The sequence below is a fragment of the Rhipicephalus microplus genome, chromosome 1, assembly GCF_043290135.1.
Source record: "Rhipicephalus microplus isolate Deutch F79 chromosome 1, USDA_Rmic, whole genome shotgun sequence".
Classification (NCBI taxonomy): Eukaryota; Metazoa; Arthropoda; class Arachnida; order Ixodida; family Ixodidae; genus Rhipicephalus; species Rhipicephalus microplus.
Genome location: NC_134700.1, coordinates 73,280,875 through 73,299,755, shown reverse-complemented (window position 1 = coordinate 73,299,755; position 18,881 = coordinate 73,280,875).

The window sequence follows — 18,881 nt, the reverse complement described above, 5'->3', positions numbered from 1 at the left end:
CCATGACGAAGGCCGGTCCCCGGCCGTAATCTTCGCAATAAAGCATTGTTTGCCGTTTGCTCGTTCGCTTCATCTGGTGACTTATAACTCGACCGAATCCAGAAAGACTTTCAAGAATATATATATATATATATATATATATATATATATATATATATATATATATATATATATATATATATATATATATATATATATATACATATATATATATATATATATATATATATATATATATATATAATGTAAGCAGAATATTGACAACGTTTCACCTTCATCTTCTTCATCTGTATATAATCATCATCACGAAAAAACGTCGTCTTTGTTCGAAGGGTTGATCAGGCGATTCGGCCAAATAAACGCCGTCGAGACACCAACGCTGCTACTGTCTTACAATATATATATATATATATATATATATATATATATATATATATATATATATATATATATATATATATATATATATATATATATATATATATATATATATATGTCACCGAAAGAAAATGCTTCTTTGTGAGACCGAGTTGCACATTGAAGGGATTATTGATTGAACTGACTTTTTCATTTTTAAGAGAGAAGCGCCGAGGAGTACTTTGCTTTCTTAGAATATCACTGCCTCGAGTGAAACGCAAGCAGACAGCTCACACACAGGCACTGTACTTTTTTACGATTATGACGCTATAAGTTGATTGGTCACTCACATGTGGTCGTAGTGGTCGTAGTTGTACTTGTCGAAGTTGTCGTAGTGGTCGTAGCTGTCGTAGTGGTCGTAGTCATCTTGGTGGCCTTAGTTTTCCGAGTTAACGGTGAATGGGGCGGTGCGGACGTTCTGAGTTTTGTGGGTGACACTGTGGTTATTGGGGTCGAGGTCGTTGTGCTCTCGGGCGCCTTCGTTGGTGCAGCTGCATTAAAATAAGTTTTTTCGTGACACGACTATAACCGGTGTGTACACCGAATGGGAAACGATTCCAACTGCATGAGCGGGAACAGTTGCGAGAAAAGAGCCACCTGAACATCTGCTGCCTTTCGGGAAGACGGCAAATCGAACAATTTCTTCTCTCTCGCAAGGCCTGCCACATAAATTATGACCTCGAAAACACGTTGTTCTCAGAACCTCATTTTATGTCGTCTCGCGTAGACTCTGTATTTTACAGATTGCCTTGGCAGTGGCGCGGCTATGAACGATGTCACGTGTACGATTACCGGCCACGACTTCCGCATTTTGATAGGGTCGAGACGCAAATAAATCTTGTGGATGCAAATGTTTTGGTGCACGTTAAAAATGCTGGTGATCTAAATTGGTCGGTTGTGTCGCAGCGGTGTGCTCCACTAAGCTTGTGTGTTCAAGCGTCTAGGGGGAAATACTTCCGCCCATTCAAAGTGGGCAATGCCGCTGAACAATCATTCAAAACTGCAATATCTTGTTCGACGTCTCACAATAATGCCCCATGGAAATTTGGCAGGACTCCATTAAAGGAATGGGGACCCACCACGGTGGTCTAGTGGCTGAGGCACTGAGCTGCTGACCCGCAGACCATGGTTGCGAATCACGGCTGCAGCGACCGCATTTTTGATGGAGGCAAAAATGCTCGAGACCCGTGTGCATAGATTTAGGCGCGCTCTAATGTCAAAATTTTGGAAGCCCTCTATATGGCACCTTGCATAATCATATGCTAGTTTTGGGAAATTCAAACCTAACATTTATAATAATACTATGAAGAGAAATTGAATGGTAAAACAGTCGAGTAAGAAGGATAACATCTTTGCGTATATTTGCAGTGATTACATCTTTGCTGTGTTTCTAACTGGTCCGGCACGCAATTTCTAGCACACAGTGCAGTACACACCATGCAAAGAACTTTGCGTGGTAAGTTGACGCGGCTGGTTAGAGCAGTAACGGAGCTATCAAACCAAGGTGTTGTTCACGTGTAAAATTGTGGCACTAGAAGCTTCGTCGCATTCAAACGCAAAAAAGAAAGAATTTTGAGACCAGCCCACGTATGGGAATGTATTTGAAGTGCAGGTATGAATAAACAATGAACTGAACGCTTTAAAACTCAGCAACATGCGAAGAAATGTCGTTATACAGTCTCTCGACTTATGCTCGTGCTGTAAATGACGTAGAACTCTATGTATACTCACACCACCATGTCCTAGGTACGCATCAATGAAAACAGCAGTTCACGCTGATTTCCGCACAGCATCAGACATTTTTTATTTCAAAAGTCTGCCCCTAGGCATAATTATTTTCAAAAAAATACACATACAAGATTTCTTTGTGTATGAAGTTTAGGAGAGAACGGTGGTGTGGTCCACCACCGTTGGTGGTGCCAGTGGTCAAAGTCAGTGGTCAAAGTCAAGCCAGTGGTCAAAGTCGGGTGGTCAGCCAGGCCTGAGACCTGTTGCACGGAGCTGACGGCGACGACTTAATTGTAGACAAGTGTAGATCCACACTAAGTGTGAGACAGTTACATTTTGGATTAGGGCGTCACAAAATGGACATGATGTGCCTTACGGGCCTCGGTACGTTTGCGCCCTAAGGGTGGTCATGAATGGGGTAAGCGCAACCACAAAACGAAGCCTCCGCAACGTAACCGCTTCTCGGCGAGTTGAACCAGCAGGGTGGCCTGATCCACACAGAGTTATAAGAGCTCCTGTGACACGTCAGAGGCATTCTTTTTCCCGGAGCATCTGTCCTTGAGTGTTCTCTCAAAAATGCGATAGCGAGTATGGTGTCACTTGAGGGTGGCTTACCAAATCAACTTTTACAAGGTCTGGCAAAGCGACCCGTGGAACCCACTGAACACGCATTTGCACAGATGCGGAGGCAGCAAGAACGTGAATAGTATCCGAGAGTGACGTAGAGCGATACACTAGTCGTATATCGCGAATAGCTTGCGTCGAGTCCGTACGAATGATGAGCTGGGAGCATCTGGCTGGTTGTAGAAGAGGTAGCAGGGCTGCCAGTCCATCACGTATGGTGGCCAGCTCAGCAAAGTGAGCCGGTGGTGCAGGATCCGCAAAATATGAGCATGTCTGGCCAGCCTCTGGTATTAATAGAGATACAAGCGTTGTATCAATGGAGGTGCCGCTCGCACTGGCATCCATAAAAGCGGCGACAGTAGTGACATTTAGGTTATCTACAAAGCAGGCGGGATACTTGGGCATTCGCCTGGCGTGGAACCAGACTTTGAAGGCGACCAAAGCGTTTGTTTTTAGTCAGTTGCATTTTGTTGCACGGGGCAATAGTGGTCGTCTCTGAAGGTGTGTGGTGAACTTCTTTGCCCATGTACCGCACCAATGCAGCAGCCGAACATAACGTTGATGGGTTGAGGTTGTACGCACAGTGCCGCTGATGCACTTATTCATCAATTGTGTTTAGTTGGAACTCCTGTTGAAGTAAGTGCTGTCAGTGGCAGTCCAGCTATGGCGCGCATCGATTCGTTGTTGATCGCCTCTAGACCTACCCACTATGCCAGCGTGAGGTTATGAAACTGAGCGCGGTAAACGAGCCTTGCCTGAAATATTGCACGGACAAGCAGGCGAGCCATGTTGGAAGTAGCACCACCAGATTTCTTCGCTATCCTTCGTATGAGGTTTGTTGTCTCTGAGGCTTGCTGCTTGGCACTTTTGACCCAAAGTCCTGCAGATCCGGTGGCGTGAATTTTCAGGTCAAGCACGTGGAGATCTGAGGTTTCGAGTAGTGGCTGCTGATCCAAAATTCACTGCAGAGGCCGGGCTTCCAGTTCACGACGTCCATACTTGTTCGCAACCGACATGAATTTCGTTTTTTCTTTGGAGATTTCGAGACCAATCTGGGCCCACCAGTTCTGAGTTATGTCAAGTGCTTCATGCAATGACTGTTCTTCACAGCTGATTTCTGGATGCACTGTCGAAATAGTGATGTTTTCTGCATACATAATGTAATTTGCATCGCCTATTACGACCAGCTTCCGTCCGAGTGGGAGGAAGGCCACGTCGAAAACAACTGGTGCGAGTACAGATCCTTGTGGGACACATCTATTGGAAACAAACTTTCCAACTGGCTGACCAGCTAGGTGAATGGAGAAGCTGCGATCGTGAAGAGAGGCTTTAACAAACGCGCACACTTTACTGGGAAATTTGAGTCAGTGGAGAGTTTACACAATAGCATCATGACTCCCATTATCATATGTTTTACAGATGTATATATACGGAATGGTGTGAATATATCGAGGTCGACCTCCAACGAGAACCATGGATTAGAGGTAGACAAGGCCATCCTCAGCGCCCAGACGCGGACGGAACCCAATTTCGCCAGGACAATACCAGCAGTATCTCTGGAGCCACCACGTATTGAGTGTAGCTAGCACACGCTCTGTCAGTTTGCCAATGTGGACGTGAGAGCTATCAAACGCATCTGTGCGTTGTTTCCTGGATGTTTTCCTGCTTCAAGAATGACAACCATTTCTGCATGCCGCCAAGAGTCAGGAATGGTTCCAGTAGTCCAAGCTTTGTTTATGACCTCTAACAGGACAAGTAGAACATTGCCTTCCGTCTTTTGTAAAGTTCATAAGGTATGCCATCTGGTCTCGGTGCTTTGCTCGGTTTTGATAGGTCTACTGCTGACAGGAATCCGGGAATAGTGAAATCAGCCTGTATTCCCTGTACATCGCTAAGCGTGGGAAGCATAAATGCATACGCTGACCGGCAGTTGTGAGCCGTGAATGGAGGTGGAGCCATGCCTAACGCAGAAGTGAATGTGCGGGCGATGGTGTCAGCGAATATGGCTGGAGTCTGGCCAGAAGCTAATAGGGAGCAGGCTGCGGGGTCAGGATGCCGCCCACCACGTTCCATTGCTTGGAAGGTTCGCCATATAGAGGCAGTAGACGCCAAAGACCCAAGTGAGGAGCACCAGTTCATCCAACGACCCCGTTCCAGGCGGCGTTCATGGCGTCGAGCCGCTGCTTGAAGGCGTTGCGCTTCGCCCTAATGGCAATTGCTGTAGGGTTACGTTTTGACGCTACTTCTGCTTGACGACGATGTGCGCATAGACGCAGAATGTGTAAATCGAGAGCAGGTCGTGATTCATCCACCCGCGACACACTTGTCGCCTCAGCTAATGCCGCACTTATAGGCAATCCGAAGGGTCTGAAGCACAGTGAAATATCGCGTTTTTTCCTGTACTTATCCCAATCCACCACTCGACAAGGCCGGCGAAAATGGTGGATTCTGTCCGTGTGTAAGCCGAGGTGAGTTGGGTGGTAGTCTCTACCCCAATAGTCAGGTTCAAGGGTCCAGAAGATTGCAATGCCACCTAGCCACCAAGATAAGTACGGTGAATGAGGCAACGCGTGAGGGTGATCACGCCGACGAGTGGGCACTGATACATCATTAAGAAGCGTAAAGTTTGCGTCCGTAAATGTATCGTGCACACGTACGCTACGCGCACTGCAATAAGCATAACCCCACGTAATGTGAGGCGCGTTAAAGTCGCCTGCTACCATGATGGGACATCCAGGATGCTGTCGCCTTAAGTGCGTCAACCATCCGAGAGACATCTGAGCCGCAGAACCACTGTACGAATGGGTGGAAAACGAAACCTTGATGACGTCGGTGCGTCGTAGACGAACTAAAACAGCTACAACTTCCTGCCAAGAGGTACATCATCGCGAATGGTCAACATATGTTTGATGAAGTGTGAATCACACCCAAACTGCAACCTTTCCAGGGAGAGCATCCTCCGTAGAGCACTTGCGATCCAAGATTGAAGGTGAAGGGTACACTGCATTGCCCGATTTTGGTGGCAGGCCATTAGATTCCTGAAAAAGCAGAGCCCATGCACGCAGCTTCCCGTATTTGAGACGCTGGCGTAGCTCTCCCATTTTTCCGGCAAGACCACGGCAGTTCCATTGTAGAATGCCCTCCGGTGAATGCGATGTGGAATTTAGCATAGATTGAGATTGACTGAGATTATCCACTAGCACCGAAGTGAAATGCTGAAGTGTTTCAGAGAATAACATGAAGCGAGGTGCATGTACGCAAACGACCGCACGATGCCCCAAAGAGTTAGATTAAGGCGGACTGTAACTAAACTTGTCTTCCTGCTTTAAAGTCGCAATAAAATTTTCTGTCATAAGCAAGCGCTCGTGCATGCATTGCGAGAAATGAGGCCCAGCCCAGGTGCCTCAGAGGGCAACTGTCTTCCTTCGTTACGATAAAATATGTGTGCGATGGCCATTCAAGGAGAAGGGAAATGGAAGAGAGAGTGCGGAGGATGGAAAGCAGAAGAATAGAAATAGCGAAAAATTGATGGAGAGAGAGACATAGAAACGGAAGAAAGAGAAAAAATATATTGCGAACAGGACAGTATTCATTTGCAGATGTGTATCCTGGACATTGTTTTCATTCCCACAGGTATATTGAATCACTATTCATTAGGCCACCAATGCACCAACGGTGCATTGGTGGACCTATCTATTCCAACATCCGAAGCGCCGTATCCAGATAGTGCCTTTGAAGATGGATGCAGAAAATGCCACATTTGATGGACTTCAAATAGACCAGCACGAAAGTTGCGATTACATGCCTGTGATAGGGCCGGGGGTTTCTAAATTTAGAGTTCTACTGGCAGCGTTTATTTTGATTCTTTTTTCGTACTTATAATCTACTGTAGACGATGTTGAATTTGTGTATTACATGTAGACGTGAGGTGTAAATATCTAAATTTATTTCGCTTCAGGATAATATAACGCTGTATTTTACTGAAAATTCAAAATTAACTAACTATACACAGTGAAATTTTTGAATTGTCACTGTAACGAGTTCATCTACCACAGAAGGAACGTGTTAGGCGTTCTAAAACTGGTAAGGGACAAGGAACTCGTTTCTCTATGACAGAAACGAGTCTGGAAACGAGACTGGAAAGAATGGAAGATTCCTGCCACTTCATTGGTGTCATTTTTAACTCATTTGCATGGTATTCCACTCACGTGGTTTCGTCTTCGCTCGTCATTTCAGGGTAAGCGCCACAGCTATTCTTTATTGATATAGCAGCAATCAGTAGTCACTTCACTGGAAGCCAATAATTACGGCGATACGATAGTACTCACGTCCAGATGGTCCCGGGTTTAGAGGAACTGAAATGCGAACAAATAATACAAATAAAAACACTTTCAGTGTAGCCTATTTTATGCTTAGTAATTTCTTATTTTCGGCTGGATATTTTGGTTCCGTGCTGCAAGTGCAGTGGTAGTTGTCGGCACACTCGTTTTCGTCTGTGACATTTGAGCTAATGCCATACTATATTTTCTGTTTCATTACCAGGTCTTTAGTGTCCAGCCAGCTATGTATCTATTTCTAAAAAAAAGTTGCCTCAACGCCATTTCGATACATCCATACTTTTCCTCCACAATATAGGTACTTATTAAAATTTGTTATATCTCACTTAAAGTTTGCTTTTATTTGGAGCAAAATATTCACTCACGTACTAAGTCAGGTTGTCATAACGAAGTTCAATATTACGGTATTTAAGGTCAGGTACCTGCTGGTCATCGATATTGTAGGACAGATATTGGCATCAACAATGAAGAAAGCCGCCCGCATCCTCTCGCAGGAGCAACTCGAGTAAATGCGTCGAAGAACGGGGGGGGGGGGGTGTATCGCGTGAATGTTGCGTACGTGTTTATGGCTTAAGAGTGCTTATTGCTGTTTCGTGTTTAGTATTCTTATTTATTCAGTAAAGGAGAAGCATTGCCTCTAACAAGTGAAGGGACACTAATGTTGGGTTGTGCCCCACTGCTGATTGAAGGTACTGTTGCTTCCATCGCATCCAGAGATTGCATCTACTAGAGTCAAAAAGCGTCAAGTCAAGCGGAATCTAAGTAAAGACACTCTTGACTGAATTACGAACGCGTGATCCAGTGCCTGCGTATACGGGGTGGACAATGAACAGTTGTGCAGCGCAAGCAGTCGGTTTTTACTAGGAGACTCTGCCTGCATCGGCTTGCGGTGCGAGAGAGTGAGAGGGGAGTGACAGTTGGTACGAGACGCGAGCATGCGCAGTGGGGGTGTGGACGGCGCCGCCAACGCCGGATCCGCGACATTCTGCGACTAAGAAATGCTCCGCATTTAAAACAAAGGAAATGCATGAACCCGCTCGAAAAGAAGCATGTCTCGTTCAAAGCACACGTGGAGAAATAACACGCTCGTTCGGTGCACTCGTTAAAAATCACTTTTTGGACATTTCGGTGTGCTGTGATCTTCCAAAACCACAAAAGGGTAAAGAGATCCTGCGAAACTTTATCTGCATGGTCATAAAACGCTGCCGATCAGTAGTCGGAGCTCCTTAGAAAGCGAGAGCGGAACATTATAACGTAGCACGTGGCCTGCAGCACACGATTCTCCAAGTCAGCTAGAAATAGCTCCCTCTTCTCTTGTCAAATGATTCTATAAGCTAAAATGACCAAGCCCTTAACCTGAAGTTCACGGCCATTGGCTGATTTTAGCAGCAGGAGCGGCATAAGTTACCGTGGCCGCCGTGGTAGGCCGCTATGCACCCTCTTTGTGCTCACCATCCCGTTGAATGTAAGCCGCACGTTCAGACATCCTGCTCAGAAATGTTGTAGTGTCTTTGTCATACCCGCCCGCTTCCTCGTATAGGTTTCAGAGCGCTATCTGGTGCAAAAGAAGGTTAACTACTTCAAGTGTGCGACAAATTTGTATAACTCCGTTTGTATTTAACAGATTCTAAAAATTCTTACAGCAGACATTTCGCGAGACATTAAAATTACTTGAGGAAGTGTTGCAGGGCCTTTCAAGTGAGAACTTTATGAGTTCTGAGAAGGCTAAATCTCGGAGGAAACGCTTTCCACTAACTCTGGCGCGCTATACTGCAAAATACAGATAAAGGATGGAATACAAATGACGAAGAGTACTTGCCTTCGTCATTTGTGTTCCGTAGATTGTGTATTTTTGCGCTCTATTGTACCTGAATAATGTACCAACAAGCCCAACTCTCCACTTTAAGCTCTTCACCAGCGCAATAAAACACTAGGAATAAACCAAGTTCTTTAAGTTCGTTGCTTTTGCTTCACCCCCATACATAATGTTACAGTAGCTATGACGAAGTAATTAGTTTTAATTAAGAATATTGCAGCTTACCATAAATGTTGCCTCTGTCAGGTCCGTCGGTATCTGAAATATTACGAACACTATCATCATCTTGTTTCTGAGCACACTGTTATGTTCACTGTAGGACAAAATCCTCTCCCACTGAACTCCATTTTACCTTACCTTGCACAATACGATCTCATTTTAGTACATCAAGTATCTTCGATTAGTTACATATTCCAACTAAATTCCCTCCTAGGCTTTTTTTCTTTGCTTGGTATTCACTCCTTAGCTTTCATCGAACGCATGTCTTACGGGTTGTCATCTCAGTTATCTCTACTTCGTGTATTATAAATTAAACTGTCAACTACCCGTCTTTGTTTGCTATCCAACTCTGCTGTTTTCGGATTCCTTCATGTCTCGCTTACCGTTTTCCATTTTATGATGCTCTGCGTTGTTCTGAATTTTTTTTTCTCGAATTTCTTCATTGATAACAAAGTTTCTGTACTATGGTTTGTTTGACTGGGCGGCGGAGTGCCAGTCGTTAGTTGACAATAACCGCCTCTGCAGGTTGGCAGTATTCTTAGTACAGAAAGCCATGGAGACCCTCTCCCTCGTTTTATCGATAAATTTGTGGAGCAGGCTTGGAACATGGGATTTTCCGTCGGGTTGATTGACTGATGGATTGATTCTTATCGTTTGATCACAATACAATGAGATCGGAGCCTAAAGAAGAAGTCAGACGACTTGATTGAAGGAGTCCTTCGCCCCCGTACAGTCAAAAGCTCCGACTTAGGCATGCTCTCAACAGTGTGACACTTTAACACTGATATTCACACTATTAAACTTCTAATGTTACATCGTAACATATAACAGTGACAATTTTAGTGTAGATTTATATACAGTGCAACAATTTTACACAAAGTGCCTCACTTAAGGAAATAGATCATAGAAATATTAGAAGTTTACATCGCGAATATCAGTTTGATTATTGTGACAATGGTTCACTAAACGTGAAGGCTTATTACTAGCCATTAGACAACTGTAACTAGTTCGACAATGCGGAACACTCCATGTCTCGGTTTTTGGTGTGTGATATGATGATTCTTGCGTACACAACTTTACTAATCCCATGAAAAAAAAGAATACTGGTGCTCGCAATGCATTAGATATTCACGAAGCAATCTGTACACGTAAAAGTCTTGTGTTATAAATGTATCGAATCTTCTAAATAGATCTTCAGAAGGATGGACACTCGCTACATTTGCAATTTTTCTGAAAAATGCTTCTTTACATAACTCATAGAAGCAGGATGTTTGATTCTGTAGAACTTCCGAAAATCAAATGACATTTAAGTCGAAGGGGTTCGACTGGAATATTATTTGTCTTGTGGGACCTTGTTTCAAGGTGCCACGATCGTCGTATGCTACCAAATGATATGCGAGATGCTGAACGTTGATCAAGGAGTATGGGTAAACGTTTTTTTAGGTCTCGTGTCACATTTAGTGAAACACTCAGCATTTTTCCATACTCATCGACTGATAACCGATATAGTATAGAGCAGCGGCGAAGGCTATTTGCTCGCAATTCTCCTTTGCAAATGAGGAACACGAAACCAGTGGCGTACCAACTCTATTGCGAGCGGGGGGGGGGAGGGGGCTAACCTACCTTACTAGTAAGACTACACACACACACACACACATATATATATATATATATATATATATATATATATATATATATATATATATATATATATATATATATATATATATATATATATATATATATATATATATCTATAAACCTACAAGGAAAATCATCACAGCGGCGATGTTGGCAAAATTTCACTCCGTTGTAACATAGCCTCGTAACAATTTTATTTTTCCATAAGAACACGATTGAGCGATTACTGTTGTGATGGAAAACTACGCCTTACGTGTTGGTTTCCCCAGTCTGCTGCAGAGAGTGACCATCGTCGAAAGTGCGGGGGCTCAGTGCCGCCATCTTTTCTCAGTGGGGGGGGGGGGGGCTCGCGCCCTTTTGCCCCCCCCCCCGTGTGATACATCTATGCATAGAACAGATATTTGATCTGTATTCATCATTTGCGTGTTTTATGTATCCTCTAAAGAAAGGCCAGCTCGCCCAAATCAAAGCATTTTGGCCATGTTTGATCTGCCCGTCACACACTTGCTGTTTGCCGCCGCTCTTTTAGCCCCCCGTTATACAAATTTCTCATCAGACAGTACAGAATAATGAGACAGTACAGAACCGTTGCTCGGTGGTAGGCTCCTAGGCCATGTTTTAGTGCAATGCGCGAAAGCGCTGCGTAAGCGGCCAGCACTGTAGAGAACCTAAGTTGTTTGGCAGTGATACAAAGAAGAAATTATTCACAGCAGAAGCCTAGGACAGATATGCTATGGCACTCTATTCTGCAATCATGGGTGGGCCCGGCGACTGTGCCTTTGCGCACTGTGCTAAACCTTTTGCTCTTGCAATGCAGATTGTCAGCTTCGTCGCCGCGCAGATACTACTGCCTGTGATAGGCAACGCAGCTACAGTCGCCTCAGCCGGGTGTGTGGCCAAATTTCAAGCAAAAGAGCCGGGAAACTATCCTTAGCGGCGATGCGCCCTACTCGGACAGAGAGCCGCAGCGAGGGTGGCCCGGGTGGCCTCCGGTCTTCAGTCAAGGATGGCAAGCCCCATCGTCATCAACGGCAGCGCACCCAGTGTACATAAAGAACGCATGAACTTCGCCGCAGCTTTGTGGGCCCGGTGACAGTGCCTTTGCGCGCTGTGCTAAACCTTTTGCTCTTGCAATGCAGGTTGGTGAACCTTACGCTTTATCTGCTAAGAAATCTAGTAACTATCTTTTGTTACAGTTTCCGAGCCCACATTGCTGTATTACCATTGCTGTTGAGTGTTTGCATGTAATGTGCGACTTGCTTATTCTGGCCGGCGATGTCGAAACACATCCTGGTCCTAACAATTCTGAAAACATACTAACCTAGTTGAGAAAGCTAACCACGGGTCAGAACCAGCTAATTACCGAAATTCAGGGCCTAAAAACCCAGATAATCACTGCCGACAAAAGTATAGCGGACTTAAGTGAACAATTAAGTACCCTTGAAAGTCACTACCAGACGTTTGCGCCTATCAGAAGCGAAATGGTGGCGATGCGCACTGCTAATGAAGAAGCCGCGCATCGTATTTCTAAGCTGAAAGCACGTATCGAGGATGCTGATAATCGATCACGACGGGACAATTTAATTTTCTATGGCATTCCCGAGTCTTCCAGCCCCGAAACCACTGCTGACACAGAAGGTCTGACTGTTGATCTGTGCCGTGAGAGGTTCCAGGTAAACATCGACCCAAAAGAAATCGAACGGGCACATCGCGTTGGTCGTTACTCGCCCAACCGCTGTCGCCCTCTAATAGTTAAATTTGCGTACCACAAAACTAAAACAAATATCCTTTTGAGAGGACGTATGCTTAAGAACACTATTTATAGTATCGGTGAAGATTTCTCGCCGCAAGTTCGCAATTCACGCAGGCATCTTCTAGCATTTGCTAAAAACAAAGGAGTCGCGTATTCGCTTCGCTTCCAAACCTTATTCATCGGTTCTAAGAAATATATTTTTGACGCTGCTTCTAACGGAGTCAAGGAAGTCACATAGCAGCTACCCAACGGCAAACGGAAAATTACTGATTGCTCCACTAACTGTGTGCCACTTTCGATAATCCATGCCAACGTGCACAGTTTCCGTCCGAAGCATGACTTGGTGTTAAGCCGAGTTTTATCAACCGGTAGCGATATACTGCTACTGACTGAAACGTGGCTGAGTAGCGATGTTACTGATCGCGAAGTTCTAACAGGCTTGCCAAATTTTTGCCTTTTTCGAAAAGACCGCACAGGTACTCGTGGCGGTGGTGTACTAATAGCATTGCGCGAGCATCTACCATGCTCGCCAATAAGCAAGTGCCACTACTGATTTCAGTTACCAGCTTAACGACATCGTAAGCAAGCTAGTGACAGAACACCCAACCGCACAGCTCGTCCTCTTCGGTGATTTTAATTTTCCACTCATTGACTGTGTAACCCGCAATCATCTTCAGCGCCAGGGAACACTGAGACGCTGAATTTTGTCGATTTTTGCTTAAACTTCAACCTTTCTCAGCTAGTATCAGAACCCACCCGGGTTACTCAACAAGTTGCTAACGTTCTGGATCTTGCACTGACCATTTTCCCCGACAGCCTTTCGTCCATTATGTGTTTATCTGAAATAGGCGACCACAAACCCATCCATGCTGTCTTCTCATTCACTCCGTCAGCGCGAAATACCTTCGAGAAAACCATACGTCTTTACGACAAAAGTAACTATCAAGAGATTAACAATGCCATGGCTCAATTCCTTCCCGTATTCCAGTCAACCTTTTGTGAACATTATGTTGGTAGCAATTGGACACGCTTCAAAAATAAACTAGCGGAGCTAACAGAGAAATTTATTCCGAAAATCAGTTTTCGTTCCTCCCGGCAAAAACCATGGTTCACAGCTGCTTTAAAACGCCTGGAACAAAGAAAAAAACGCCTTTATCGCTCCGCCAGGAAAACTGGGCGTACTTGTGCATGGGATAAATATTATGAAGCAGAAAAGAACTACCTACACGCATTACGTCAAGCTAAACACACATTTTACAATAGCAACCTACCAAACCTATTAGTTACAAATCCAAGGCAATTTTGGAAAGTTGTAAACCCTAGTGACACTCAGGCCATTCAAATAAAGAACGAATCCAACGAAATTCTTAAGGATGCCGATAGCGCCAACGTGTTCGACTCCGCTTTTGCAAGCGTCTTTACTCACGAGTCAAACGCACTTCCCGCTTCACCATCGTTTTGTATAAGGTCTGAAATGCCAGCCATCACTTTTAATGTAAGCGGAATGAGCGCTACTATTGACAAAATGAAATGTACATCCTCCTCTGGTATAGATGAAGTTAATGCGAAAATTTTGAAAAGCACGAAGTGGATTGTCCCAGTCTATTTATCATTGCTGTTCACCCAGTCTCTTTCTTTAGGTCTTATTCCAGATGACTGGAGGGTTGGGAAGGTCGTTCCAGTCCATAAATCAGGTAACAAAGACTCCCCGATAAACTACCGTCCTATCTCATTAACGAGCATTCCTTGTAAAATCATGGAACATGTCATCTATTCTCTTGTCATGAAGTTTCTTGACTCAAACAACTTTTTTCATCCCGCTCAACATGGGTTTCGCAAGGCTTTATCTTGTGAAACGCAGCTTGCCATTTTTCTGCATGACATTCATACTAATCTCGATATAAATGTGCAAACTGACGTCATTTTCCTGGACTTCTGCAAGGCCTTTGATAAGGTTCCTCACCAGCGCCTATTATTCAAGTAAAAAAACACGCAGATGTCTTCAAACGGATTACTGAATTTCTTAGTAACCACTCCCAGTCCATAGCTATCAATAATCACTTGTCTAACCCAGTACTAGTAACATCTGGCGTTCCTCAAGGACCTGTCCTTGGCCCCCTCTTATTCCGAATATATATTAATGACTTACTTTCGCATGTCTCTTCTAACATTAGAATGTTCGCAGACGACTGTGTCATTTACCGTACCATTTATGACAGCCACAATCAAACTGCTCTCCAGAAAGACCTAGACAACCTAACTACTTGGTGTAACAATTCGCTCATGACCCTAAATACAAATAAGTGCAAAGCTATGTCATTTTCTCGCAGCAGTCATCCCATAGCACTTTCTTATAAAATCAAAAACACGCTTCTCGAGAATGTCCATTCTTATAAATATCTCGGAATCACTCTTTCTAACGACCTGTCCTGGCACGCTCATATTTCTAATATCATATCATCAGCAAACCGGACGCTAGGTTTCCTGAGGCGTAATCTTCGTCAGGCCCCAAAACATGTCAAATTGCTCGCTTACCAATCCCTCGTGAGACCAAAACTGGAGTATGCATCAGCCATCTGGAACCCACATCAATCATATCTTATCGACCTACTTGAAGCTGTTCAAAATCGCGCTATCCTATTCATTCACTCAAAATACTCCTACAATATCAGCATTTCAGCACTTAAGGCAGATTCCGGTTTAATTAAGCTTTGTGATCGTCGACGTATTTCCAGTCTCATGCTATTTCACAAGTTCTTTCACGGCACCCTCAGTCAAGCGCCATACATCGTACCAGCTGCACGCATTTCTCACCGCACCAGTCATCCGCAGCAGGTCGCGCGCACACGTGCCCGAACTGCTCACTCCTCCGCCTCGTTTATCCCCCGAACTGCCAAAGACTGGAACGGCCTTCCTGCTGACATTGCCGCCATCACCTGCCCATCATTGTTTCCGCAGCATATAACTAATCAATATAAAATGTCTATGTGAGAAGTTGTAACCCAACCCTTATGCAATGCTTCCTTCGAGAAGCCTTTAAGGTTAATAAACTGAACTGAAAGTGATGTGATTATTGGGTAGAAGTAAAGCGTCCTTTGTGTTCTCGGTGTCCCAGTGCAGATCCGAAAAGGACCAGTGAGAGAGCCAGCCCCGCCCCACATTTTCCACTCAATAATTATGCCTAGATCTCGTCCCGCCCTCTGAATTCATAATGATCTGAAGCGCAGCGGCAAAATATTTAGGAGAACTGTATGAAGTTATCACACCGAAAAAGCAATTTTGCAGGCATAGGACAACCACGAAGGCAAAATATTTTTATTTTACATTTCATGTTGAAGTAAATACAAATAAGGTTTTAGCTTGTCGTTCGTGGGCAATTTTACTTACCATCTGTCATGTCATCATCTGCGTAACAAAAGAGAAAACAAAGGCATAGGCACACATATACAACTTTATGCATATGATATTGGTTAAGCTATGCAAAGGTGCATGACAGAGCACAAATATCCAAAAAAAAGGTAGATTCCACGTTCAGTAGGAATCGATGATATGCGAGGCACGAATGAAAAATGTTGATATGTCGCTTTAAAATCAGCACAACGTTACGAGGTGGAGGTAAATGATGCCGTACATGAATTCCGCGTCATGATTATCATGTTTGAAAGTGTCGTTTACCAGCGAGCGTGGTATGTTGTCATACCACGCTCGTATCAGGATTACCATGTTTGCACCAGTCATATGTTTCGTCATCCATTGACGTCACGTAACACTAAAATTGGTGTATGTGGTGCTAGCAAAACGTCCGCTGGCGCATCATGAAGGGCCCAATATACTCCTATGTAGCGTTGACACGCGCGCACGCTGGGCACAGCGACGCTCGGTAGCAAAAGGCGAGCACTCTAACTCTACGCCAGGCGCGACAAGCGTCCGTCGGCACGGCCCGATGGCGACCGGCGTGAAATGCGACATGCTGCATTTCGCGCTGATGCGTTACCCAGACAACACTTCGTCTCTCTGTTTTCATGAAGAAGGGACGCTGGACGGGTTGAAACGCGCATGCGTTAAAGCAACGCAGCACGGCACGTGCCTGCGAGAATATGGCAGGACTGGCGCCTGGCGGTACAACGCCGGCGTGATGCGACGAAATGAACGCCGGCGAGCACGCGAACCGCGTCACGTGGAAATGTATTAGCGTCTTGACTGTGGCATGTAGTCATGATCTCACATGACACGCATCGCATGATTACCATGTTTGCACCACTCACATACCTTCGTCATCCATTGGCGTCGCGTAATACCGAGTTTGGTACATGTGAAGCTAGCGAAACTGCTGCGAGCACACCATGAACATGGCATGTAGTCGTGGTATTACATGACACGCATCTCATGAATATCATGTTTGCACCAGTCCCGTACCTTCATCTACTCACGTACCATAATACGAAATTCGGTATATGTGACGTTGGCGAAACGGCCGCGAGCGCATCATGAGCGTGGAATGTAGTCATGCTGTTACATGACACGCATCACGCATGTCATGATTTTTATATTAGACTCTGTTACTTGTGTTCGCCATGCAATCTTGTCACACCCTACCAGTTTTTCAACATGTCATGCGAACGAAATCACAGCAAGAGCTGCAGGACCATGATAGGTAAATCACGACTTTAATGACATGCATGTCATGATTTTCATGTTATGGTTAGTCAAATATGTTCTTCATACAGTTATGTTATGCTATATCAAGTTTGGTATCGGTACCACTATCGAAACGGCCAGGGCAGCTAAAAGTCGTAGGCGGATCGATAGATAGATAGATAGATAGATAGATAGATAGATAGATAGATAGATAGATAGATAGATAGATACGCTCAATGTCGCCGAAGTTCGCGAAGAAATGCTTTGCATTTAAAAAAGTATGGGTCATCTCTCCGAAGGGCACTTTGATGGGATGCGAAGCAACAATGGTGCGCATGCCGTTGACCCCGTTGAAACGGGTGTCGACGCGGGTGCTGGAAGAACAGTTTGAAGCGAAACTCGGTGTAGCGTTTACTCGAGTAAGCGTTTGTTTGAAACGCAAAGACACGGGAGGAGAGACGTGTTGAACCAACGCCGACTAAATTTCAAGGCCGAAAGGCTGCCGCAGTGACGTCAGAGGTTGGGGGCCCAGTTGCCCAACTGAGCATGCTCAGTAAGACTTTTTTAGATGCGGAGCATCTAATACTCGAGGCTTGTAGTGCGGCGCCGTCCGCAAGCTTCCTCCTCCTTCTTCCACCATCTGTGCATCCCTTCCTCCTCTACACACCGCGCGCGCTTCTCCTCTTCACGAACATTCGCTAGCTGTATAATGTAGCGCGCATGCGCCGTCACGCTTCGAGAACATCGGCAGCTGACGCGCGCGCATGCGCCGTTGCGCTTCTCTCCCTTCTCGAACATTCGACAGCTGACAGTGCATGCGCCGTCGCGCTGTATATATACTCAAGGTCGGCGCTCGCTCGCTCAGTTGCCGCTCGTCGGTTGGTTTGTAAGGCGCGTCGACGTCCAAGGTCGCGGTGAAATGAATTCCAACGAATCCACAAACACAATGATCGACGTCCCTTCGACCAGCGCCGCCCTTTCGCATACGTGTGTACGTGTTCACTCATTTAACACCCCCTCCTACAACCACGTTAATCAATTTAGCCATCGACCCAAGTAAGTCGCAATTTAACACCCCATTTCACAACCACGTTAACCAATTTAGCCATCGACCCAAGTAAGTCGCACTTTAACACCCCGTTAACCAATTATATGCTCCGCATCCTCCTCAGTGTTCCCCCGAGGGAAGCTGCGGGCAATTTTTTCCACATCTTTTATTCGGCCCAATCAAGCCGCAGCAGCTGCGAGAGCGGGAGCGTTGGTTCTCCTAAAACGTGAACGAAACGCAGGCTTTCCGCCACGTTCGCGGCGTAACTGGGCCCCCACCCTCTGACGTTACTGCGGCAGCCTTTCGGCCATGAAATTTAGTCAGCGTTGGTTGAACACGCTTGCGCTTGGCTTTCTCGGCTCAAATCTCGTCGGTGTTACCCGCGCGCCATCTCTATTCTCAAACGCGATCGGCATTTTTGACTCGTACCTCGTCGGTGTCGTTGGTCTTCCATTGCCGGCGCTTGCGTTCGGCTGCCCTGGCCCGCGCATTATCGGTGTTCCAGACGTGACGTCGGCGTTGGCGAACGCGATCAGCTTCGCTAACCCACAACGCCGGCGACGGCGGGGAAAGGTACGCGCACACTAGCGTGAGGCATGCCCCAGCTGCGTGCCGCCCGTCGGCGTGATCGCGCGGCAAGCAGCGGCGCTGTCTGCATTG